Here is a 27,551-nt window from a genome sequence, read left to right on the forward strand (position 1 = left end):
GTGGTGGAATGGAACAATAAAGCTGGACCCTTGCTTCTTCTCACTCACGGCTGGTGTGTTTTTTCTATCTCCAACTGAGCTCAGAGGTAGATGTGAGTATTGGCTTCTAAGTTGAGTTTTAAATGTTTTTGGGTAATAGGCTAAATTCGAGCCAACACCACTTTTTGGCCCCGTACACGCCTGATTATTGCTGTTAATGCTAAATAACATAAGCTGAAATTTTAAATATTGATGTTAAAACACTGAAATGAGGGCCCCATCCCTATATTTTGTCTAGGATCCGACAAATCACTAAATCTGTCCTTGTGCTAGCCACTACACCACCACATAGGACACAAGTTTTATTTTATACATTTACAAAATATATAATTTATTTTAAAAAATTTGTATGATTTGCATTTTTATGCTATAATATTTGTGATTTTATGTGAAACTATTATAAACAGGTGTCACTCAAGTGAATTAAATGATGTAGATAATGACTGAATCCTACTCTATGGACCCTTAGTCTCTGTATAAGAGGATTTCACTGGAGATGAAGTAGTAGATTTAAACTCTATGTAGAGCGCTCTCTCGTGGCTCCACCCACCACACACGTTCGAACCAATCATATTATCCTCCCTGGCGTCCGTGGGCGTGGCTAACCGCGTCTGTCTGTTAAAGGTAGCAGGTTGTACATGGCGAGCGGGTTACTCACTGAGGACTGGTGATTGGTGTAATGGAAGCCGTCTCTGAACCGCATTTAATGACGGAGAATTACAGAATTGGAGAGAAAACGCAGCACTGAGCAACTTGTAGACTTAACACCCGACTGTAGGTGGCTAGGTGAACGCGTTTGGCCTTATTTATTCGCTAAGCTGCTAGCTTGTTAGCTCTGCGGCTGTTTTGGTATAAAGTACTAACTTGAGTTAACTCGGTGGGAGTTTATTTAGCGCCGGATAAACAGTGAACTAGTTAGTTTAGTAAATCTGACGCTTCTCGGGAACTTGTAGTTTATCCGCCTCGCTGTCTGGGTGACGCAGAGAGCAACTGTTTACCAAGTGACTTTATTTTCAGTGCTTTTTGAACTGTCTCTCAGCCCTAAGTAGTTCCGCGGTATTTGTGTGGAATTGGGATGAGCGTCTAGTTAAAGGGTTGATGTCTCGCTGGCGCAGTGATTTGTTCTTTAGGAGTGTTTTTCTCTTGAACAGCTCTCTGTGTGGAGACTTGAGGTAGTTCTGTAGTCACAGGTGCACAAATCAGTCACACAGCTCCAGCTCCACCTGCGCCTCTCGCAGGGAAACGGTTTCTGTGCACTGGCTCCGTCCCAAATCACCTTGTATGGAATCTCTATCTCTAGCGCACTAGGTGCGGTAGACACTCCATTCGTTCGTGTGTAGTGTACCTAGATACGCAGTCGTGCAGGATTTGGGCACAGGCCACGCTAATGAAACATCATCCATTTCAAATCAAGTTGCTATTGTTAAACACTTCACTAAAACCTGTATGGAAACGTTACTGTTCAGTTGTTCTATAAGCGCAATTTCAACCAAATACCGTGGAGTGTAAAAGTTTGTACCCCCTTTTGGTTTCTTTTGGACGGAAGGGTGTTAAATGTCCTAAACACTACAAAATTTGACTGCAAGTAGAAGTTAATTTTATTATCAGACTCAGATATCCATGTTAATATTTTCAATACTGATCATTAGTGTTAAATGACTTGATGATTTTGTGGTCAGTAAACCGTTTTTGCGTTGATTTTGATGTATGTTTTGGATCACTGTCCTGCTGGAAGATCCAACCACGGCACATTTTAATCTTTCTGGCAGAGGCAGTCAGGTTTTTATTTAATATCCATGTATCCTAACAATATGTCCAGGTCCTCTGGCAGAAAAACATTCCCAAAACATTAAAGATCCACCACCATATTTAACCGTGGGCATGAGGTACTTTTCCGTATGGCTACCTATCTGTGTGCTTCAAAACCACCTCTGGTGTTTATTACCAAAAAGCTCTATTCTGGTTTCATCTGACCATAGAACCCGATCCCATTTGAAGTTCCAGTAGTGTCTGGCCAACTGAAGACACCTGAGTGTGTTTTTGGATGAGAGTAGAGGCTTTTTTCTTGAAACCCTTCCAACAACTTGTGGTGATGTAGGTGACTTCATATTGTAGTTTTGGAGACTTTCTGACCCCAAGACACAACTAACTCCTGCAATTCTCCAGCTGTGATCCTTGGAGATGTTTTGTCCACTCGAACCGTCCTCTTCAGTGTGTTGAGACGATATAGACACGCGTCCAATTCCAGGTTAATTCATAACATTTCCAGTTGACTGGAACTTCTTAATTATTGTCCTGATGGTGGAAATGGGCATTTTCGATGCTTGTGCTATTTTCTTATAGACACTTCCCATTTTGTGAAGCTCAACAACCTTTTGCTGCACATCACAGCTACAGTGGTGCTTGAAAGTTTGTGAACCCTTTAACGTTTTCTATATTTCTACATAAATAACAGAATTTTCAGACAAGTCCTAAAACTACTCAAAGAGAACCCATTTAAACAAACGTGACACATGTTATACTTGGTCATTTATTTATTGCAGAAAATAATCCAATATTACATATCTGGGAGTGGCAAAAATATGTGAACCTTTTGCCTTCAGTATCTGATCTGACCCCCTTGTGCAGCAATAACTGCAACTAATCATTTCCAGTAACTGTTTATTAGTCCTGCACATGGGCTTGGACATCAGTTTTGGCCATTCAAACCAATAACTTTATTGTTCTTTAACCATTATTTCTTTTGGGCCATTGTCTTATTGCATGCCCCACTTTCTCTTGAGATTCAGTTCAGTTCCTGGGTTCATTCTTGCCCTGCGTTTGGGGAACTCACCACTACACTAATTATAATCTTTCAGATAGCTTGGAGATTTAGTACGTGTAGACCTTCTCAACTCGGGGTTTTCCATCCCAAGGAAAGTTTCTGATGCAGCCACTTCAGAAGTTCCTCCCAGTTTTTGTTTGTGACTTTCCTCAGAGAATGAAGAACCTGAGTCTTTTGTAGAATGCGCTGGAATGGCAACATCTGGCCGTGAAGTGTCTTACAACACTGGTGCTACGGATGTTGCATTGTGCCCATCTCTCACCTGATCAATATGTCAGTGCACTACCTGCCCACTTCCCAATGCTACTGTGCACCATACAGGACCAGTCTTTTTCTGAACTGTTCCTGGAATAAAAGTAGGTCCAGAGCTGAAGTTCCTAGTATACACTGGGTCACCCACCACGAGATATCTTTCCTTTGCATGTTGGTCATGGTACCATTTTTCTCAATTATTTGCATCTCAATGAGACCCTTTGTAGACCAGTTTCCTTCCACACAGCCGATTAGCGGCTGATTTGCCAGTGGTCGACTGTGGCGTCGTTCGGTGACTGAACAGCACTCTGCCTAGCTTTTTCAATGGACTCTCCAGCACTCTTTTCATCAGGGTTTTGAATGTTTGAACGGCCCTTTCAGCCAGACCACTGGAAGATGCATGGTAGGGTGCTGTGCTTGTGTTTAATTCCGTTTCTTTCCATAAACTCTTGGAATTCAGCACTGGTAAAAAATAAAAAAACTGCTATGGTCTGACATCACTACTTCTGGTATCCTGTGTTGGCTAAAGGTTTGTCTTAAGCACTGAATGGTAACTGTGGATGTAGACTTGATTAACAGATAAGCCTCTATCCATTTTGAGAATGCTTCTACCACGATCAAGAACATTCTACCCATCCACGGTGCACCGTAATCAATGTGAATCCTTCTCCATGGCTGCTCTGGTATCTCTCACGCATGCAGTGGCGCGTTTGCCGGAGCGTTTCTGTTTTCCTGACAGACTGCACACGATTTGACCAATGCTTCCACCTCTGCATCCAAGTGTGGCAACCACATATAGCTACGCACCAGGCCTTTCATCCTGGTAATTCCCGGATGGGTTTCGTGTAGATGTCTTAGAAGAGCCGCGGAGGTGGAACCACTACGCGAGTCCCCCATAAAACTAAGCTTCCCTGTATGCAGAGTTCATCCTATTTCCTTACATATTAGGGATGTCATGATACCAAAAATCTAGTCGTTGGTAACGATACCACCAAAAGTACACATGCTCAGTACCATGGTGTGATTTTTTTTTTTTTAAATAACTCAGAGAATTAAAAAAAAAAAAAAAACTAAAATTAAAAACTCCTATAGGGCATCCTCCTCTGGCTGATACTGGGAGAGAGAGAGAGGGAGAGAGAGAGGGGGGGGGGGAGAGAGAGAGGGGGGGGGAAGAGAGAGAGAGAGAGAGAGAGAGAGAGAGAGATTTTGATTTTAGTTCAAACACTGTCTGACCATGACTAATAAGTGCTAAGGTGCACTCCTGAATGCACACACACCCCTTATACTCTGAATGCAGGCATTAGTTTAAATTCACTGATACGGTGTCAGGATAAAAAGATTTATTAAAAGCATGAACATGTGAATAATTATTAGTGACATTAGGCTACATTTAGCTGACAGGACACGGGCTGAATGGAGATGCATGGTGGTCCATTAGGAGGTAGTTTATAACACTGCAATGCGTTAGCGTTTAACAAATAACTGGATATCTCAAACATTACATGGAGCATAATGTTAGCTGATTTCACGGCTATAATGCCAGCTGTCTCAAACATAATATAGGACCTGTCTTTCGACTGTAATCCTATGGCATTAATTTTGTGACATAAAAATATCTCTACTTCTCCCAAGGACTCGCACTTGCTCCTTCTTTGCCTCAGTCCACTCTTTTCTATCCTACTTAGTACCTCATCCAAGTTCTGCAGATGTTCATTAGCCCCTGAGACTAGAATGCAATCCAGATAAACTGTGACGCGTGTGATGTCTTGCAGAATCCCTTCTATTGTGTGCTGGAAGATCGCTGGACTTGAAGCAACTCCAAATGGTGGCCTGTTGTAAGTACATAATCCCTTGTGCATGTTGATTGTAACGTACTTATTGGAATTTTTGTACAGTATTATCTTCTGATGCGCATGGGTCATGTCCTGTTTGGAAATTCTTTCCTCCTGCCGACTGAGCAAATAAATCTTCTACCTTGGGAATTGGATACTGCTCCACACTAGAGCTGGATTTACTGCGAATTTATAATCCCTACAAGTTGGGGTAGAACCAATAGTTTTCTGACTGGAACAATGGGAGCTGCCCACTCTGCAAACTGCATTGGTTCAATGATCTTGTCTTCCACCAGCCTCTGGAGTTCTCTCTCCAGTAGTGGACCCAACTCTTCTTTGAACACTTTGGATTGTCTCTCCAATACGTTAGCCAATTTATGACCTGGTACATTTGCTACTGTATTTACAAGCTGAGGCAACAAATGATTTCTAAACCCCCCCCCCCCCCCCCCCCCCAAATATTTGAATGTTGAATGTTTGAATTTTACCAAAATGAAGCTCGTTTAACCGCATGTTTATTCCTTACATAATACATATTAAACGCAAAGCATGTAGGGGTTCTACATGCATATAGTATTTGCACAATCAATAACCTATTCGAGTAATACATTGTCGTATATAAACTTGATTTTGTGTTTGTGTCTGCAGTGTCCAAAGCCCAGGCTGACCCCCCACCCCTTCAACCTTTGCAGCAATGCTGGCAGCACTATTTCCCAAAGACAACCTCTGGATATGACGCTGAGCACGTGCAATCAACTTCTTCTTTGGTCGACCATGGCGAGGCCTGTTCTGAGTGGAACCTGTCCTGTTAAACCGCTGTATGGTCTTGGCCACCGTGCTGCAGCTCAGTGTCAGGGTCTTGGTAATCTTCTTAAAGCCTAGGCCATTTTTATGTAGAGCAAGAATTCTTTTTTTTCACATACTCAGAGAGTTCTTTGCCTTGAGGTGCCATGTCGAACTTCCAGTGACCAGTATGAGGGAGTGTGAGAGTGATGACACCAAATTTTACACACCTGCTCCCCATTCACACCTGAGAACTTGTAACACTAACAAGTCACATGACACCGGGGAGGGAAAATGGCTAATTGGGCCCGATTTGGACATTTTTACTTGGGGGTGTACTCACTTTTGTTGCCAGCGGTTTAGACATTGTGTGTTGAGTTATTTTGAGGGGACAGCAAATTTACACTGCTACACAAGCTGTACACTCACTACTTTACACTGTAGCAAAGTGTCATTTCTTCAGTGTTGTCACATGAAAAGATATCATCAAATATTTACAAAAATGTGAGGGGAGTTCTCACTTTATTGTGAAATACTGTACATCTTTTTATTTACTTTAATATTTATTCATAGTGTGTGTGTGTTTGTTTTTATATATATAAAATACATAGAGCGAGCAAGCAACGGTAGCGTGTCTGACTCCAGATCAGAAGGTTGCGTGTACAAATCACGTCGGGGTCATTCAATGCACTGGAGTGAGATCTACCATTTGATCTTGAAAATCTCCCTTAATGTCCAGGGAAGGGAAACCAGGCAGGTTATCCCTTTAAAGGGCTCGTGCCTTGTTCTCTGAAAGAGCTCTTGCCCAGATGTCAGACACTAGTCGCAACAGTCACAGCCCACCACCTGTCTCCAAGTTCCAATGCGTCTTGATCGCCACGCCGATGAACAAGTATGCCTTGCACCATGATGCGCTGTAGGCTTCGAGCTGGGACCTCGTGGCGCAACGGAAGTGCGTCTGACTCCAGATCAGGAGGTTCAAATCACGTCGGGGTCATTCAATGTGCTCTTTTTCACACAGACCCATGATTTTCTGCGCAGTCTAATAAGGATGCTGTTATATGGACTCCAATCTCTATGATGACCACCCATGTCTTTGTCAACTTCATGCTAAAAGGTAACAAAGCTTAGGTAGCAACACTCTCGCCTAGTAACCATTAGTAACTTGACAACCTGCTGAATGTTTACCCTTAGTTTGCCCATTTTGCTTGCTGAACAAAACATGCTGGAAAGAGGCACCTTAGATGGTTTCACTGGACCTCTCAGAGGATCTGGAGGGTACTACAACACCCAAACAGGGACTTGAACCCTGGACCCTCAGATTAAAAGTCTGATGCTCTACCGACTGCGCTACCTGGGCTCGAGGAGAGAGAGAGAGAGCGCACTTTACCCTCGAGCTTGTAGGTCAGGCCTGTGGACGCTCTAGTTCAACGGTTCTCACAGACATAAATGGTGCTCAGCCCTTGGCTTGGAAAGGGCCCATCCCATCTGGTTCTCATGGCTTTCTACAAACTATTAACACAGCTCAGCACCACTATTCAAGGATACAAACCAACAGGGTTCAACCACGGCTCTGTCCTTCATACTTGTTTACCCACTGACTGCCTGCAGTCTGAGACATACAAAGAGACAAGGTTCTTGTGAAACCTGTAAAATGGTGACGTTAACCAAGAGAATGTTGAACTTTGGTCCTATCTATTATGTTGGCCAGTTTCTAAGTTGAGATCAACTTAACCCCAGTGCTTTCTGTTTAACGACCTTGTTCGTATTTTTGTTTACAACTAGCACACTTTTGACCAGCATGTCGCTTGGAAATCGTTACCAGCATAACTCTTGTTCGTAAGGCTCACTCTGGAGGCTTGTCTTGGTTCAAGGAATGCCTTCGTGTCATGGTATGAGAACAAGTAGAATAGCATCAGCATTTTTAATTAAACTTGGCTTTTCTGCACAAGGAGACCAAAATTTCTAACAAACACGTTAATTCCACACCACAGACTGACGTGTAATCTTGGCTCTGTATGCCTCGCAAAAAGCAGGTTCACGCCACCTTTGCCACTGATTGCCCATCGTCTGACACGTATAATGACACAAAGGCCTCGTACAAATGGTAAATGTGTGAAGTTACCCAGAAGAAGGCTGAACCATGGTTCTATCGCATAGGCAGTTGAGTCCCTGAGTTGCGCTTCAGGTATAAGTTGTCCACGCTTCACTCTCACGCACTGGGGTGAGATCTACCATTTGATCTTGAAAATCTCCCTTAATGTCCAGGGAAGGGAAACCAGGCAGGTTATCCCTTTAAAGGGCTCGTGCCTTGTCCTCTGAAAGAGCTCTTGCCCAGATGTCAGACACTAGTCGCAACAGTCACAGCCCACCACCTGTCTCCGAGTTCCAATGCGTCTTGATCGCCACGCCGATGAACAAGTATGCCTTGCACCATGATGCGCTGTAGGCTTCGAGCTGGGACCTCGTGGCGCAACGGAAGTGCGTCTGACTCCAGATCAGGAGGTTCAAATCACGTCGGGGTCATTCAATGTGCTCTTTTTCACACAGACCCATGATTTTCTGCGCAGTCTAATAAGGATGCTGTTATATGGACTCCAATCTCTATGATGACCACCCATGTCTTTGTCAACTTCATGCCAAAAGGTAACAAAGCTTAGGTAGCAACACTCTCGCCTAGTAACCATTAGTAACTTGACAACCTGCTGAATGTTTACCCTTAGTTTGCCCATTTTGCTTGCTGAACAAAACATGCTGGAAAGAGGCACCTTAGATGGTTTCACTGGACCTCTCAGAGGATCTGGAGGGTACTACAACACCCAAACAGGGACTGTTTGACTGTGTGAACCCTGGACCCTCAGATTAAAAGTCTGATGCTCTACCGACTGAGCTACCTGGGCTCGAGGAGAGAGAGAGAGCGCACTTTACCCTCGAGCTTGTAGGTCAGGCCTGTGGACGCTCTAGTTCAACGGTTCTCACAGACATAAATGGTGCTCAGCCCTTGGCTTGGAAAGGGCCCATCCCATCTGGTTCTCATGGCTTTCTACAAACTATTAACACAGCTCAGCACCACTATTCAAGGATACAAACCAACAGGGTTCAACCACGGCTCTGTCCTTCATACTTGTTTACCCACTGACTGCCTGCAGTCTGAGACATACAAAGAGACAAGGTTCTTGTGAAACCTGTAAAATGGTGACGTTAACCAAGAGAATGTTGAACTTTGGTCCTATCTATTATGTTGGCCAGTTTCTAAGTTGAGATCAACTTAACCCCAGTGCTTTCTGTTTAACGACCTTGTTCGTATTTTTGTTTACAACTAGCACACTTTTGACCAGCATGTCGCTTGGAAATCGTTACCAGCATAACTCTTGTTCGTAAGGCTCACTCTGGAGGCTTGTCTTGGTTCAAGGAATGCCTTCGTGTCATGGTATGAGAACAAGTAGAATAGCATCAGCATTTTTAATTAAACTTGGCTTTTCTGCACAAGGAGACCAAAATTTCTAACAAACACGTTAATTCCACACCACAGACTGACGTGTAATCTTGGCTCTGTATGCCTCGCAAAAAGCAGGTTCACGCCACCTTTGCCACTGATTGCCCATCGTCTGACACGTATAATGACACAAAGGCCTCGTACAAATGGTAAATGTGTGAAGTTACCCAGAAGAAGGCTGAACCATGGTTCTATCGCATAGGCAGTTGAGTCCCTGAGTTGCGCTTCAGGTATAAGTTGTCCACGCTTCACTCTCACGCACTGGGGTGAGATCTACCATTTGATCTTGAAAATCTCCCTTAATGTCCAGGGAAGGGAAACCAGGCAGGTTATCCCTTTAAAGGGCTCGTGCCTTGTCCTCTGAAAGAGCTCTTGCCCAGATGTCAGACACTAGTCGCAACAGTCACAGCCCACCACCTGTCTCCGAGTTCCAATGCGTCTTGATCGCCACGCCGATGAACAAGTATGCCTTGCACCATGATGCGCTGTAGGCTTCGAGCTGGGACCTCGTGGCGCAACGGAAGTGCGTCTGACTCCAGATCAGGAGGTTCAAATCACGTCGGGGTCATTCAATGTGCTCTTTTTCACACAGACCCATGATTTTCTGCGCAGTCTAATAAGGATGCTGTTATATGGACTCCAATCTCTATGATGACCACCCATGTCTTTGTCAACTTCATGCCAAAAGGTAACAAAGCTTAGGTAGCAACACTCTCGCCTAGTAACCATTAGTAACTTGACAACCTGCTGAATGTTTACCCTTAGTTTGCCCATTTTGCTTGCTGAACAAAACATGCTGGAAAGAGGCACCTTAGATGGTTTCACTGGACCTCTCAGAGGATCTGGAGGGTACTACAACACCCAAACAGGGACTGTTTGACTGTGTGAACCCTGGACCCTCAGATTAAAAGTCTGATGCTCTACCGACTGAGCTACCTGGGCTCGAGGAGAGAGAGAGAGCGCACTTTACCCTCGAGCTTGTAGGTCAGGCCTGTGGACGCTCTAGTTCAACGGTTCTCACAGACATAAATGGTGCTCAGCCCTTGGCTTGGAAAGGGCCCATCCCATCTGGTTCTCATGGCTTTCTACAAACTATTAACACAGCTCAGCACCACTATTCAAGGATACAAACCAACAGGGTTCAACCACGGCTCTGTCCTTCATACTTGTTTACCCACTGACTGCCTGCAGTCTGAGACATACAAAGAGACAAGGTTCTTGTGAAACCTGTAAAATGGTGACGTTAACCAAGAGAATGTTGAACTTTGGTCCTATCTATTATGTTGGCCAGTTTCTAAGTTGAGATCAACTTAACCCCAGTGCTTTCTGTTTAACGACCTTGTTCGTATTTTTGTTTACAACTAGCACACTTTTGACCAGCATGTCGCTTGGAAATCGTTACCAGCATAACTCTTGTTCGTAAGGCTCACTCTGGAGGCTTGTCTTGGTTCAAGGAATGCCTTCGTGTCATGGTATGAGAACAAGTAGAATAGCATCAGCATTTTTAATTAAACTTGGCTTTTCTGCACAAGGAGACCAAAATTTCTAACAAACACGTTAATTCCACACCACAGACTGACGTGTAATCTTGGCTCTGTATGCCTCGCAAAAAGCAGGTTCACGCCACCTTTGCCACTGATTGCCCATCGTCTGACACGTATAATGACACAAAGGCCTCGTACAAATGGTAAATGTGTGAAGTTACCCAGAAGAAGGCTGAACCATGGTTCTATCGCATAGGCAGTTGAGTCCCTGAGTTGCGCTTCAGGTATAAGTTGTCCACGCTTCACTCTCACGCACTGGGGTGAGATCTACCATTTGATCTTGAAAATCTCCCTTAATGTCCAGAGAAGGGAAACCAGGCAGGTTATCCCTTTAAAGGGCTCGTGCCTTGTCCTCTGAAAGAGCTCTTGCCCAGATGTCAGACACTAGTCGCAACAGTCACAGCCCACCACCTGTCTCCGAGTTCCAATGCGTCTTGATCGCCACGCCGATGAACAAGTATGCCTTGCACCATGATGCGCTGTAGGCTTCGAGCTGGGACCTCGTGGCGCAACGGAAGTGCGTCTGACTCCAGATCAGGAGGTTCAAATCACGTCGGGGTCATTCAATGTGCTCTTTTTCACACAGACCCATGATTTTCTGCGCAGTCTAATAAGGATGCTGTTATATGGACTCCAATCTCTATGATGACCACCCATGTCTTTGTCAACTTCATGCTAAAAGGTAACAAAGCTTAGGTAGCAACACTCTCGCCTAGTAACCATTAGTAACTTGACAACCTGCTGAATGTTTACCCTTAGTTTGCCCATTTTGCTTGCTGAACAAAACATGCTGGAAAGAGGCACCTTAGATGGTTTCACTGGACCTCTCAGAGGATCTGGAGGGTACTACAACACCCAAACAGGGACTTGAACCCTGGACCCTCAGATTAAAAGTCTGATGCTCTACCGACTGCGCTACCTGGGCTCGAGGAGAGAGAGAGAGAGCACACTTTACCCTCGAGCTTGTAGGTCAGGCCTGTGGACGCTCTAGTTCAACGGTTCTCACAGACATAAATGGTGCTCAGCCCTTGGCTTGGAAAGGGCCCATCCCATCTGGTTCTCATGGCTTTCTACAAACTATTAACACAGCTCAGCACCACTATTCAAGGATACAAACCAACAGGGTTCAACCACAACTCTGTCCTTCATACTTCTTTACCCACTGACTGCCTGCAGTCTGAGACATACAAAGAGACAAGGTTCTTGTGAAACCTGTAAAATGGTGACGTTAACCAAGAGAATGTTGAACTTTGGTCCTATCTATTATGTTGGCCAGTTTCTAAGTTGAGATCAACTTAACCCCAGTGCTTTCTGTTTAACGACCTTGTTCGTATTTTTGTTTACAACTAGCACACTTTTGACCAGCATGTCGCTTGGAAATCGTTACCAGCATAACTCTTGTTCGTAAGGCTCACTCTGGAGGCTTGTCTTGGTTCAAGGAATGCCTTCGTGTCATGGTATGAGAACAAGTAGAATAGCATCAGCATTTTTAATTAAACTTGGCTTTTCTGCACAAGGAGACCAAAATTTCTAACAAACACGTTAATTCCACACCACAGACTGACGTGTAATCTTGGCTCTGTATGCCTCGCAAAAAGCAGGTTCACGCCACCTTTGCCACTGATTGCCCATCGTCTGACACGTATAATGACACAAAGGCCTCGTACAAATGGTAAATGTGTGAAGTTACCCAGAAGAAGGCTGAACCATGGTTCTATCGCATAGGCAGTTGAGTCCCTGAGTTGCGCTTCAGGTATAAGTTGTCCACGCTTCACTCTCACGCACTGGGATGAGATGTACCATTTGATCTTGAAAATCTCCCTTAATGTCCAGGGAAGGGAAACCAGGCAGGTTATCCCTTTAAAGGGCTCGTGCCTTGTCCTCTGAAAGAGCTCTTGCCCAGATGTCAGACACTAGTCGCAACAGTCACAGCCCACCACCTGTCTCCGAGTTCCAATGCGTCTTGATCGCCACGCCGATGAACAAGTATGCCTTGCACCATGATGCGCTGTAGGCTTCGAGCTGGGACCTCGTGGCGCAACGGAAGTGCGTCTGACTCCAGATCAGGAGGTTCAAATCACGTCGCGGTCATTCAATGTGCTCTTTTTCACACAGACCCATGATTTTCTGCGCAGTCTAATAAGGATGCTGTTATATGGACTCCAATCTCTATGATGACCACCCATGTCTTTGTCAACTTCATGCTAAAAGGTAACAAAGCTTAGGTAGCAACACTCTCACCTAGTAACCATTAGTAACTTGACAACCTGCTGAATGTTTACCCTTAGTTTGCCCATTTTGCTTGCTGAACAAAACATGCTGGAAAGAGGCACCTTAGATGGTTTCACTGGACCTCTCAGAGGATCTGGAGGGTACTACAACACCCAAACAGGGACTGTTTGACTGTGTGAACCGTGGACCCTCAGATTAAAAGTCTGATGCTCTACCGACTGAGCTACCTGGGCTCGAGGAGAGAGAGAGAGCGCACTTTACCCTCGAGCTTGTAGGTCAGGCCTGTGGACGCTCTAGTTCAACGGTTCTCACAGACATAAATGGTGCTCAGCCCTTGGCTTGGAAAGGGCCCATCCCATCTGGTTCTCATGGCTTTCTACAAACTATTAACACAGCTCAGCACCACTATTCAAGGATACAAACCAACAGGGTTCAACCACAACTCTGTCCTTCATACTTCTTTACCCACTGACTGCCTGCAGTCTGAGACATACAAAGAGACAAGGTTCTTGTGAAACCTGTAAAATGGTGACGTTAACCAAGAGAATGTTGAACTTTGGTCCTATCTATTATGTTGGCCAGTTTCTAAGTTGAGATCAACTTAACCCCAGTGCTTTCTGTTTAACGACCTTGTTCGTATTTTTGTTTACAACTAGCACACTTTTGACCAGCATGTCGCTTGGAAATCGTTACCAGCATAACTCTTGTTCGTAAGGCTCACTCTGGAGGCTTGTCTTGGTTCAAGGAATGCCTTCGTGTCATGGTATGAGAACAAGTAGAATAGCATCAGCATTTTTAATTAAACTTGGCTTTTCTGCACAAGGAGACCAAAATTTCTAACAAACACGTTAATTCCACACCACAGACTGACGTGTAATCTTGGCTCTGTATGCCTCGCAAAAAGCAGGTTCACGCCACCTTTGCCACTGATTGCCCATCGTCTGACACGTATAATGACACAAAGGCCTCGTACAAATGGTAAATGTGTGAAGTTACCCAGAAGAAGGCTGAACCATGGTTCTATCGCATAGGCAGTTGAGTCCCTGAGTTGCGCTTCAGGTATAAGTTGTCCACGCTTCACTCTCACGCACTGGGGTGAGATCTACCATTTGATCTTGAAAATCTCCCTTAATGTCCAGGGAAGGGAAACCAGGCAGGTTATCCCTTTAAAGGGCTCGTGCCTTGTCCTCTGAAAGAGCTCTTGCCCAGATGTCAGACACTAGTCGCAACAGTCACAGCCCACCACCTGTCTCCGAGTTCCAATGCGTCTTGATCGCCACGCCGATGAACAAGTATGCCTTGCACCATGATGCGCTGTAGGCTTCGAGCTGGGACCTCGTGGCGCAACGGAAGTGCGTCTGACTCCAGATCAGGAGGTTCAAATCACGTCGGGGTCATTCAATGTGCTCTTTTTCACACAGACCCATGATTTTCTGCGCAGTCTAATAAGGATGCTGTTATATGGACTCCAATCTCTATGATGACCACCCATGTCTTTGTCAACTTCATGCTAAAAGGTAACAAAGCTTAGGTAGCAACACTCTCGCCTAGTAACCATTAGTAACTTGACAACCTGCTGAATGTTTACCCTTAGTTTGCCCATTTTGCTTGCTGAACAAAACATGCTGGAAAGAGGCACCTTAGATGGTTTCACTGGACCTCTCAGAGGATCTGGAGGGTACTACAACACCCAAACAGGGACTTGAACCCTGGACCCTCAGATTAAAAGTCTGATGCTCTACCGACTGAGCTACCTGGGCTCGAGGAGAGAGAGAGAGCGCACTTTACCCTCGAGCTTGTAGGTCAGGCCTGTGGACGCTCTAGTTCAACGGTTCTCACAGACATAAATGGTGCTCAGCCCTTGGCTTGGAAAGGGCCCATCCCATCTGGTTCTCATGGCTTTCTACAAACTATTAACACAGCTCAGCACCACTATTCAAGGATACAAACCAACAGGGTTCAACCACAACTCTGTCCTTCATACTTCTTTACCCACTGACTGCCTGCAGTCTGAGACATACAAAGAGACAAGGTTCTTGTGAAACCTGTAAAATGGTGACGTTAACCAAGAGAATGTTGAACTTTGGTCCTATCTATTATGTTGGCCAGTTTCTAAGTTGAGATCAACTTAACCCCAGTGCTTTCTGTTTAACGACCTTGTTCGTATTTTTGTTTACAACTAGCACACTTTTGACCAGCATGTCGCTTGGAAATCGTTACCAGCATAACTCTTGTTCGTAAGGCTCACTCTGGAGGCTTGTCTTGGTTCAAGGAATGCCTTCGTGTCATGGTATGAGAACAAGTAGAATAGCATCAGCATTTTTAATTAAACTTGGCTTTTCTGCACAAGGAGACCAAAATTTCTAACAAACACGTTAATTCCACACCACAGACTGACGTGTAATCTTGGCTCTGTATGCCTCGCAAAAAGCAGGTTCACGCCACCTTTGCCACTGATTGCCCATCGTCTGACACGTATAATGACACAAAGGCCTCGTACAAATGGTAAATGTGTGAAGTTACCCAGAAGAAGGCTGAACCATGGTTCTATCGCATAGGCAGTTGAGTCCCTGAGTTGCGCTTCAGGTATAAGTTGTCCACGCTTCACTCTCACGCACTGGGGTGAGATCTACCATTTGATCTTGAAAATCTCCCTTAATGTCCAGAGAAGGGAAACCAGGCAGGTTATCCCTTTAAAGGGCTCGTGCCTTGTCCTCTGAAAGAGCTCTTGCCCAGATGTCAGACACTAGTCGCAACAGTCACAGCCCACCACCTGTCTCCGAGTTCCAATGCGTCTTGATCGCCACGCCGATGAACAAGTATGCCTTGCACCATGATGCGCTGTAGGCTTCGAGCTGGGACCTCGTGGCACAACGGAAGTGCGTCTGACTCCAGATCAGGAGGTTCAAATCACGTCGGGGTCATTCAATGTGCTCTTTTTCACACAGACCCATGATTTTCTGCGCAGTCTAATAAGGATGCTGTTATATGGACTCCAATCTCTATGATGACCACCCATGTCTTTGTCAACTTCATGCTAAAAGGTAACAAAGCTTAGGTAGCAACACTCTCGCCTAGTAACCATTAGTAACTTGACAACCTGCTGAATGTTTACCCTTAGTTTGCCCATTTTGCTTGCTGAACAAAACATGCTGGAAAGAGGCACCTTAGATGGTTTCACTGGACCTCTCAGAGGATCTGGAGGGTACTACAACACCCAAACAGGGACTTGAACCCTGGACCCTCAGATTAAAAGTCTGATGCTCTACCGACTGCGCTACCCGGGCTCGAGGAGAGAGAGAGAGAGCGCACTTTACCCTCGAGCTTGTAGGTCAGGCCTGTGGACGCTCTAGTTCAACGGTTCTCACAGACATAAATGGTGCTCAGCCCTTGGCTTGGAAAGGGCCCATCCCATCTGGTTCTCATGGCTTTCTACAAACTATTAACACAGCTCAGCACCACTATTCAAGGATACAAACCAACAGGGTTCAACCACGGCTCTGTCCTTCATACTTCTTTACCCACTGACTGCCTGCAGTCTGAGACATACAAAGAGACAAGGTTCTTGTGAAACCTGTAAAATGGTGACGTTAACCAAGAGAATGTTGAACTTTGGTCCTATCTATTATGTTGGCCAGTTTCTAAGTTGAGATCAACTTAACCCCAGTGCTTTCTGTTTAACGACCTTGTTCGTATTTTTGTTTACAACTAGCACACTTTTGACCAGCATGTCGCTTGGAAATCGTTACCAGCATAACTCTTGTTCGTAAGGCTCACTCTGGAGGCTTGTCTTGGTTCAAGGAATGCCTTCGTGTCATGGTATGAGAACAAGTAGAATAGCATCAGCATTTTTAATTAAACTTGGCTTTTCTGCACAAGGAGACCAAAATTTCTAACAAACACGTTAATTCCACACCACAGACTGACGTGTAATCTTGGCTCTGTATGCCTCGCAAAAAGCAGGTTCACGCCACCTTTGCCACTGATTGCCCATCGTCTGACACGTATAATGACACAAAGGCCTCGTACAAATGGTAAATGTGTGAAGTTACCCAGAAGAAGGCTGAACCATGGTTCTATCGCATAGGCAGTTGAGTCCCTGAGTTGCGCTTCAGGTATAAGTTGTCCACGCTTCACTCTCACGCACTGGGATGAGATGTACCATTTGATCTTGAAAATCTCCCTTAATGTCCAGGGAAGGGAAACCAGGCAGGTTATCCCTTTAAAGGGCTCGTGCCTTGTCCTCTGAAAGAGCTCTTGCCCAGATGTCAGACACTAGTCGCAACAGTCACAGCCCACCACCTGTCTCCGAGTTCCAATGCGTCTTGATCGCCACGCCGATGAACAAGTATGCCTTGCACCATGATGCGCTGTAGGCTTCGAGCTGGGACCTCGTGGCGCAACGGAAGTGCGTCTGACTCCAGATCAGGAGGTTCAAATCACGTCGCGGTCATTCAATGTGCTCTTTTTCACACAGACCCATGATTTTCTGCGCAGTCTAATAAGGATGCTGTTATATGGACTCCAATCTCTATGATGACCACCCATGTCTTTGTCAACTTCATGCTAAAAGGTAACAAAGCTTAGGTAGCAACACTCTCACCTAGTAACCATTAGTAACTTGACAACCTGCTGAATGTTTACCCTTAGTTTGCCCATTTTGCTTGCTGAACAAAACATGCTGGAAAGAGGCACCTTAGATGGTTTCACTGGACCTCTCAGAGGATCTGGAGGGTACTACAACACCCAAACAGGGACTGTTTGACTGTGTGAACCGTGGACCCTCAGATTAAAAGTCTGATGCTCTACCGACTGAGCTACCTGGGCTCGAGGAGAGAGAGAGAGCGCACTTTACCCTCGAGCTTGTAGGTCAGGCCTGTGGACGCTCTAGTTCAACGGTTCTCACAGACATAAATGGTGCTCAGCCCTTGGCTTGGAAAGGGCCCATCCCATCTGGTTCTCATGGCTTTCTACAAACTATTAACACAGCTCAGCACCACTATTCAAGGATACAAACCAACAGGGTTCAACCACAACTCTGTCCTTCATACTTGTTTACCCACTGACTGCCTGCAGTCTGAGACATACAAAGAGACAAGGTTCTTGTGAAACCTGTAAAATGGTGACGTTAACCAAGAGAATGTTGAACTTTGGTCCTATCTATTATGTTGGCCAGTTTCTAAGTTGAGATCAACTTAACCCCAGTGCTTTCTGTTTAACGACCTTGTTCGTATTTTTGTTTACAACTAGCACACTTTTGACCAGCATGTCGCTTGGAAATCGTTACCAGCATAACTCTTGTTCGTAAGGCTCACTCTGGAGGCTTGTCTTGGTTCAAGGAATGCCTTCGTGTCATGGTATGAGAACAAGTAGAATAGCATCAGCATTTTTAATTAAACTTGGCTTTTCTGCACAAGGAGACCAAAATTTCTAACAAACACGTTAATTCCACACCACAGACTGACGTGTAATCTTGGCTCTGTATGCCTCGCAAAAAGCAGGTTCACGCCACCTTTGCCACTGATTGCCCATCGTCTGACACGTATAATGACACAAAGGCCTCGTACAAATGGTAAATGTGTGAAGTTACCCAGAAGAAGGCTGAACCATGGTTCTATCGCATAGGCAGTTGAGTCCCTGAGTTGCGCTTCAGGTATAAGTTGTCCACGCTTCACTCTCACGCACTGGGGTGAGATCTACCATTTGATCTTGAAAATCTCCCTTAATGTCCAGGGAAGGGAAACCAGGCAGGTTATCCCTTTAAAGGGCTCGTGCCTTGTCCTCTGAAAGAGCTCTTGCCCAGATGTCAGACACTAGTCGCAACAGTCACAGCCCACCACCTGTCTCCGAGTTCCAATGCGTCTTGATCGCCACGCCGATGAACAAGTATGCCTTGCACCATGATGCGCTGTAGGCTTCGAGCTGGGACCTCGTGGCGCAACGGAAGTGCGTCTGACTCCAGATCAGGAGGTTCAAATCACGTCGGGGTCATTCAATGTGCTCTTTTTCACACAGACCCATGATTTTCTGCGCAGTCTAATAAGGATGCTGTTATATGGACTCCAATCTCTATGATGACCACCCATGTCTTTGTCAACTTCATGCTAAAAGGTAACAAAGCTTAGGTAGCAACACTCTCGCCTAGTAACCATTAGTAACTTGACAACCTGCTGAATGTTTACCCTTAGTTTGCCCATTTTGCTTGCTGAACAAAACATGCTGGAAAGAGGCACCTTAGATGGTTTCACTGGACCTCTCAGAGGATCTGGAGGGTACTACAACACCCAAACAGGGACTTGAACCCTGGACCCTCAGACTAAAAGTCTGATGCTCTACCGACTGCGCTACCTGGGCTCGAGGAGAGAGAGAGAGAGCGCACTTTACCCTCGAGCTTGTAGGTCAGGCCTGTGGACGCTCTAGTTCAACGGTTCTCACAGACATAAATGGTGCTCAGCCCTTGGCTTGGAAAGGGCCCATCCCATCTGGTTCTCATGGCTTTCTACAAACTATTAACACAGCTCAGCACCACTATTCAAGGATACAAACCAACAGGGTTCAACCACGGCTCTGTCCTTCATACTTCTTTACCCACTGACTGCCTGCAGTCTGAGACATACAAAGAGACAAGGTTCTTGTGAAACCTGTAAAATGGTGACGTTAACCAAGAGAATGTTGAACTTTGGTCCTATCTATTATGTTGGCCAGTTTCTAAGTTGAGATCAACTTAACCCCAGTGCTTTCTGTTTAACGACCTTGTTCGTATTTTTGTTTACAACTAGCACACTTTTGACCAGCATGTCGCTTGGAAATCGTTACCAGCATAACTCTTGTTCGTAAGGCTCACTCTGGAGGCTTGTCTTGGTTCAAGGAATGCCTTCGTGTCATGGTATGAGAACAAGTAGAATAGCATCAGCATTTTTAATTAAACTTGGCTTTTCTGCACAAGGAGACCAAAATTTCTAACAAACACGTTAATTCCACACCACAGACTGACGTGTAATCTTGGCTCTGTATGCCTCGCAAAAAGCAGGTTCACGCCACCTTTGCCACTGATTGCCCATCGTCTGACACGTATAATGACACAAAGGCCTCGTACAAATGGTAAATGTGTGAAGTTACCCAGAAGAAGGCTGAACCATGGTTCTATCGCATAGGCAGTTGAGTCCCTGAGTTGCGCTTCAGGTATAAGTTGTCCACGCTTCACTCTCACGCACTGGGATGAGATGTACCATTTGATCTTGAAAATCTCCCTTAATGTCCAGGGAAGGGAAACCAGGCAGGTTATCCCTTTAAAGGGCTCGTGCCTTGTCCTCTGAAAGAGCTCTTGCCCAGATGTCAGACACTAGTCGCAACAGTCACAGCCCACCACCTGTCTCCGAGTTCCAATGCGTCTTGATCGCCACGCCGATGAACAAGTATGCCTTGCACCATGATGCGCTGTAGGCTTCGAGCTGGGACCTCGTGGCGCAACGGAAGTGCGTCTGACTCCAGATCAGGAGGTTCAAATCACGTCGCGGTCATTCAATGTGCTCTTTTTCACACAGACCCATGATTTTCTGCGCAGTCTAATAAGGATGCTGTTATATGGACTCCAATCTCTATGATGACCACCCATGTCTTTGTCAACTTCATGCTAAAAGGTAACAAAGCTTAGGTAGCAACACTCTCACCTAGTAACCATTAGTAACTTGACAACCTGCTGAATGTTTACCCTTAGTTTGCCCATTTTGCTTGCTGAACAAAACATGCTGGAAAGAGGCACCTTAGATGGTTTCACTGGACCTCTCAGAGGATCTGGAGGGTACTACAACACCCAAACAGGGACTGTTTGACTGTGTGAACCGTGGACCCTCAGATTAAAAGTCTGATGCTCTACCGACTGAGCTACCTGGGCTCGAGGAGAGAGAGAGAGAGCGCACTTTACCCTCGAGCTTGTAGGTCAGGCCTGTGGACGCTCTAGTTCAACGGTTCTCACAGACATAAATGGTGCTCAGCCCTTGGCTTGGAAAGGGCCCATCCCATCTGGTTCTCATGGCTTTCTACAAACTATTAACACAGCTCAGCACCACTATTCAAGGATACAAACCAACAGGGTTCAACCATGGCTCTGTCCTTCATACTTGTTTACCCACTGACTGCCTGCAGTCTGAGACATACAAAGAGACAAGGTTCTTGTGAAACCTGTAAAATGGTGACGTTAACCAAGAGAATGTTGAACTTTGGTCCTATCTATTATGTTGGCCAGTTTCTAAGTTGAGATCAACTTAACCCCAGTGCTTTCTGTTTAACGACCTTGTTCGTATTTTTGTTTACAACTAGCACACTTTTGACCAGCATGTCGCTTGGAAATCGTTACCAGCATAACTCTTGTTCGTAAGGCTCACTCTGGAGGCTTGTCTTGGTTCAAGGAATGCCTTCGTGTCATGGTATGAGAACAAGTAGAATAGCATCAGCATTTTTAATTAAACTTGGCTTTTCTGCACAAGGAGACCAAAATTTCTAACAAACACGTTAATTCCACACCACAGACTGACGTGTAATCTTGGCTCTGTATGCCTCGCAAAAAGCAGGTTCACGCCACCTTTGCCACTGATTGCCCATCGTCTGACACGTATAATGACACAAAGGCCTCGTACAAATGGTAAATGTGTGAAGTTACCCAGAAGAAGGCTGAACCATGGTTCTATCGCATAGGCAGTTGAGTCCCTGAGTTGCGCTTCAGGTATAAGTTGTCCACGCTTCACTCTCACGCACTGGGGTGAGATCTACCATTTGATCTTGAAAATCTCCCTTAATGTCCAGGGAAGGGAAACCAGGCAGGTTATCCCTTTAAAGGGCTCGTGCCTTGTCCTCTGAAAGAGCTCTTGCCCAGATGTCAGACACTAGTCGCAACAGTCACAGCCCACCACCTGTCTCCGAGTTCCAATGCGTCTTGATCGCCACGCCGATGAACAAGTATGCCTTGCACCATGATGCGCTGTAGGCTTCGAGCTGGGACCTCGTGGCGCAACGGAAGTGCGTCTGACTCCAGATCAGGAGGTTCAAATCACGTCGGGGTCATTCAATGTGCTCTTTTTCACACAGACCCATGATTTTCTGCGCAGTCTAATAAGGATGCTGTTATATGGACTCCAATCTCTATGATGACCACCCATGTCTTTGTCAACTTCATGCCAAAAGGTAACAAAGCTTAGGTAGCAACACTCTCGCCTAGTAACCATTAGTAACTTGACAACCTGCTGAATGTTTACCCTTAGTTTGCCCATTTTGCTTGCTGAACAAAACATGCTGGAAAGAGGCACCTTAGATGGTTTCACTGGACCTCTCAGAGGATCTGGAGGGTACTACAACACCCAAACAGGGACTTGAACCCTGGACCCTCAGATTAAAAGTCTGATGCTCTACCGACTGCGCTACCTGGGCTCGAGGAGAGAGAGAGAGCGCACTTTACCCTCGAGCTTGTAGGTCAGGCCTGTGGACGCTCTAGTTCAACGGTTCTCACAGACATAAATGGTGCTCAGCCCTTGGCTTGGAAAGGGCCCATCCCATCTGGTTCTCATGGCTTTCTACAAACTATTAACACAGCTCAGCACCACTATTCAAGGATACAAACCAACAGGGTTCAACCATGGCTCTGTCCTTCATACTTGTTTACCCACTGACTGCCTGCAGTCTGAGACATACAAAGAGACAAGGTTCTTGTGAAACCTGTAAAATGGTGACGTTAACCAAGAGAATGTTGAACTTTGGTCCTATCTATTATGTTGGCCAGTTTCTAAGTTGAGATCAACTTAACCCCAGTGCTTTCTGTTTAACGACCTTGTTCGTATTTTTGTTTACAACTAGCACACTTTTGACCAGCATGTCGCTTGGAAATCGTTACCAGCATAACTCTTGTTCGTAAGGCTCACTCTGGAGGCTTGTCTTGGTTCAAGGAATGCCTTCGTGTCATGGTATGAGAACAAGTAGAATAGCATCAGCATTTTTAATTAAACTTGGCTTTTCTGCACAAGGAGACCAAAATTTCTAACAAACACGTTAATTCCACACCACAGACTGACGTGTAATCTTGGCTCTGTATGCCTCGCAAAAAGCAGGTTCACGCCACCTTTGCCACTGATTGCCCATCGTCTGACACGTATAATGACACAAAGGCCTCGTACAAATGGTAAATGTGTGAAGTTACCCAGAAGAAGGCTGAACCATGGTTCTATCGCATAGGCAGTTGAGTCCCTGAGTTGCGCTTCAGGTATAAGTTGTCCACGCTTCACTCTCACGCACTGGGATGAGATGTACCATTTGATCTTGAAAATCTCCCTTAATGTCCAGGGAAGGGAAACCAGGCAGGTTATCCCTTTAAAGGGCTCGTGCCTTGTCCTCTGAAAGAGCTCTTGCCCAGATGTCAGACACTAGTCGCAACAGTCACAGCCCACCACCTGTCTCCGAGTTCCAATGCGTCTTGATCGCCACGCCGATGAACAAGTATGCCTTGCACCATGATGCGCTGTAGGCTTCGAGCTGGGACCTCGTGGCGCAACGGAAGTGCGTCTGACTCCAGATCAGGAGGTTCAAATCACGTCGCGGTCATTCAATGTGCTCTTTTTCACACAGACCCATGATTTTCTGCGCAGTCTAATAAGGATGCTGTTATATGGACTCCAATCTCTATGATGACCACCCATGTCTTTGTCAACTTCATGCTAAAAGGTAACAAAGCTTAGGTAGCAACACTCTCACCTAGTAACCATTAGTAACTTGACAACCTGCTGAATGTTTACCCTTAGTTTGCCCATTTTGCTTGCTGAACAAAACATGCTGGAAAGAGGCACCTTAGATGGTTTCACTGGACCTCTCAGAGGATCTGGAGGGTACTACAACACCCAAACAGGGACTGTTTGACCTGTGTGAACCCTCAGATTAAAAGTCTGATGCTCTACCGACTGCGCTACCTGGGCTCGAGGAGAGAGAGAGAGAGCGCACTTTACCCTCGAGCTTGTAGGTCAGGCCTGTGGACGCTCTAGTTCAACGGTTCTCACAGACATAAATGGTGCTCAGCCCTTGGCTTGGAAAGGGCCCATCCCATCTGGTTCTCATGGCTTTCTACAAACTATTAACACAGCTCAGCACCACTATTCAAGGATACAAACCAACAGGGTTCAACCACAACTCTGTCCTTCATACTTGTTTACCCACTGACTGCCTGCAGTCTGAGACATACAAAGAGACAAGGTTCTTGTGAAACCTGTAAAATGGTGACGTTAACCAAGAGAATGTTGAACTTTGGTCCTATCTATTATGTTGGCCAGTTTCTAAGTTGAGATCAACTTAACCCCAGTGCTTTCTGTTTAACGACCTTGTTCGTATTTTTGTTTACAACTAGCACACTTTTGACCAGCATGTCGCTTGGAAATCGTTACCAGCATAACTCTTGTTCGTAAGGCTCACTCTGGAGGCTTGTCTTGGTTCAAGGAATGCCTTCGTGTCATGGTATGAGAACAAGTAGAATAGCATCAGCATTTTTAATTAAACTTGGCTTTTCTGCACAAGGAGACCAAAATTTCTAACAAACACGTTAATTCCACACCACAGACTGACGTGTAATCTTGGCTCTGTATGCCTCGCAAAAAGCAGGTTCACGCCACCTTTGCCACTGATTGCCCATCGTCTGACACGTATAATGACACAAAGGCCTCGTACAAATGGTAAATGTGTGAAGTTACCCAGAAGAAGGCTGAACCATGGTTCTATCGCATAGGCAGTTGAGTCCCTGAGTTGCGCTTCAGGTATAAGTTGTCCACGCTTCACTCTCACGCACTGGGGTGAGATCTACCATTTGATCTTGAAAATCTCCCTTAATGTCCAGGGAAGGGAAACCAGGCAGGTTATCCCTTTAAAGGGCTCGTGCCTTGTCCTCTGAAAGAGCTCTTGCCCAGATGTCAGACACTAGTCGCAACAGTCACAGCCCACCACCTGTCTCCGAGTTCCAATGCGTCTTGATCGCCACGCCGATGAACAAGTATGCCTTGCACCATGATGCGCTGTAGGCTTCGAGCTGGGACCTCGTGGCGCAACGGAAGTGCGTCTGACTCCAGATCAGGAGGTTCAAATCACGTCGGGGTCATTCAATGTGCTCTTTTTCACACAGACCCATGATTTTCTGCGCAGTCTAATAAGGATGCTGTTATATGGACTCCAATCTCTATGATGACCACCCATGTCTTTGTCAACTTCATGCTAAAAGGTAACAAAGCTTAGGTAGCAACACTCTCGCCTAGTAACCATTAGTAACTTGACAACCTGCTGAATGTTTACCCTTAGTTTGCCCATTTTGCTTGCTGAACAAAACATGCTGGAAAGAGGCACCTTAGATGGTTTCACTGGACCTCTCAGAGGATCTGGAGGGTACTACAACACCCAAACAGGGACTTGAACCCTGGACCCTCAGATTAAAAGTCTGATGCTCTACCGACTGCGCTACCTGGGCTCGAGGAGAGAGAGAGAGAGCGCACTTTACCCTCGAGCTTGTAGGTCAGGCCTGTGGACGCTCTAGTTCAACGGTTCTCACAGACATAAATGGTGCTCAGCCCTTGGCTTGGAAAGGGCCCATCCCATCTGGTTCTCATGGCTTTCTACAAACTATTAACACAGCTCAGCACCACTATTCAAGGATACAAACCAACAGGGTTCAACCACAGGCTCTGTCCTTCATACTTCTTTACCCACTGACTGCCTGCAGTCTGAGACATACAAAGAGACAAGGTTCTTGTGAAACCTGTAAAATGGTGACGTTAACCAAGAGAATGTTGAACTTTGGTCCTATCTATTATGTTGGCCAGTTTCTAAGTTGAGATCAACTTAACCCCAGTGCTTTCTGTTTAACGACCTTGTTCGTATTTTTGTTTACAACTAGCACACTTTTGACCAGCATGTCGCTTGGAAATCGTTACCAGCATAACTCTTGTTCGTAAGGCTCACTCTGGAGGCTTGTCTTGGTTCAAGGAATGCCTTCGTGTCATGGTATGAGAACAAGTAGAATAGCATCAGCATTTTTAATTAAACTTGGCTTTTCTGCACAAGGAGACCAAAATTTCTAACAAACACGTTAATTCCACACCACAGACTGACGTGTAATCTTGGCTCTGTATGCCTCGCAAAAAGCAGGTTCACGCCACCTTTGCCACTGATTGCCCATCGTCTGACACGTATAATGACACAAAGGCCTCGTACAAATGGTAAATGTGTGAAGTTACCCAGAAGAAGGCTGAACCATGGTTCTATCGCATAGGCAGTTGAGTCCCTGAGTTGCGCTTCAGGTATAAGTTGTCCACGCTTCACTCTCACGCACTGGGATGAGATGTACCATTTGATCTTGAAAATCTCCCTTAATGTCCAGGGAAGGGAAACCAGGCAGGTTATCCCTTTAAAGGGCTCGTGCCTTGTCCTCTGAAAGAGCTCTTGCCCAGATGTCAGACACTAGTCGCAACAGTCACAGCCCACCACCTGTCTCCGAGTTCCAATGCGTCTTGATCGCCACGCCGATGAACAAGTATGCCTTGCACCATGATGCGCTGTAGGCTTCGAGCTGGGACCTCGTGGCGCAACGGAAGTGCGTCTGACTCCAGATCAGGAGGTTCAAATCACGTCGCGGTCATTCAATGTGCTCTTTTTCACACAGACCCATGATTTTCTGCGCAGTCTAATAAGGATGCTGTTATATGGACTCCAATCTCTATGATGACCACCCATGTCTTTGTCAACTTCATGCTAAAAGGTAACAAAGCTTAGGTAGCAACACTCTCACCTAGTAACCATTAGTAACTTGACAACCTGCTGAATGTTTACCCTTAGTTTGCCCATTTTGCTTGCTGAACAAAACATGCTGGAAAGAGGCACCTTAGATGGTTTCACTGGACCTCTCAGAGGATCTGGAGGGTACTACAACACCCAAACAGGGACTGTTTGACTGTGAACCCGTGGACCCTCAGATTAAAAGTCTGATGCTCTACCGACTGAGCTACCTGGGCTCGAGGAGAGAGAGAGAAGCGCACTTTACCCTCGAGCTTGTAGGTCAGGCCTGTGGACGCTCTAGTTCAACGGTTCTCACAGACATAAATGGTGCTCAGCCCTTGGCTTGGAAAGGGCCCATCCCATCTGGTTCTCATGGCTTTCTACAAACTATTAACACAGCTCAGCACCACTATTCAAGGATACAAACCAACAGGGTTCAACCACAACTCTGTCCTTCATACTTCTTTACCCACTGACTGCCTGCAGTCTGAGACATACAAAGAGACAAGGTTCTTGTGAAACCTGTAAAATGGTGACGTTAACCAAGAGAATGTTGAACTTTGGTCCTATCTATTATGTTGGCCAGTTTCTAAGTTGAGATCAACTTAACCCCAGTGCTTTCTGTTTAACGACCTTGTTCGTATTTTTGTTTACAACTAGCACACTTTTGACCAGCATGTCGCTTGGAAATCGTTACCAGCATAACTCTTGTTCGTAAGGCTCACTCTGGAGGCTTGTCTTGGTTCAAGGAATGCCTTCGT

General features: G+C 45.6%; 1 long non-coding RNA gene across 2 annotated transcripts; it reads left to right on the forward strand.

Moving 5' to 3' along the window:
* Window positions 1-649: 649 nt before the first annotated feature.
* On the forward strand, window positions 650-6,336 carry LOC128634246 (uncharacterized). Of its 2 annotated transcripts, none has more exons than XR_008397574.1 (3): window positions 650-817; window positions 4,888-4,950; window positions 5,596-6,336. It is a non-coding gene; the product is annotated as an uncharacterized LOC128634246 (long non-coding RNA). The 2 variants fall into 2 exon arrangements; XR_008397576.1 differs by having other exon boundaries at window positions 650-813.
* Window positions 6,337-27,551: the final 21,215 nt, after the last annotated feature.

This window comes from Ictalurus punctatus, chromosome 12 (genome assembly GCF_001660625.3).
Source record: "Ictalurus punctatus breed USDA103 chromosome 12, Coco_2.0, whole genome shotgun sequence".
Classification (NCBI taxonomy): Eukaryota; Metazoa; Chordata; class Actinopteri; order Siluriformes; family Ictaluridae; genus Ictalurus; species Ictalurus punctatus.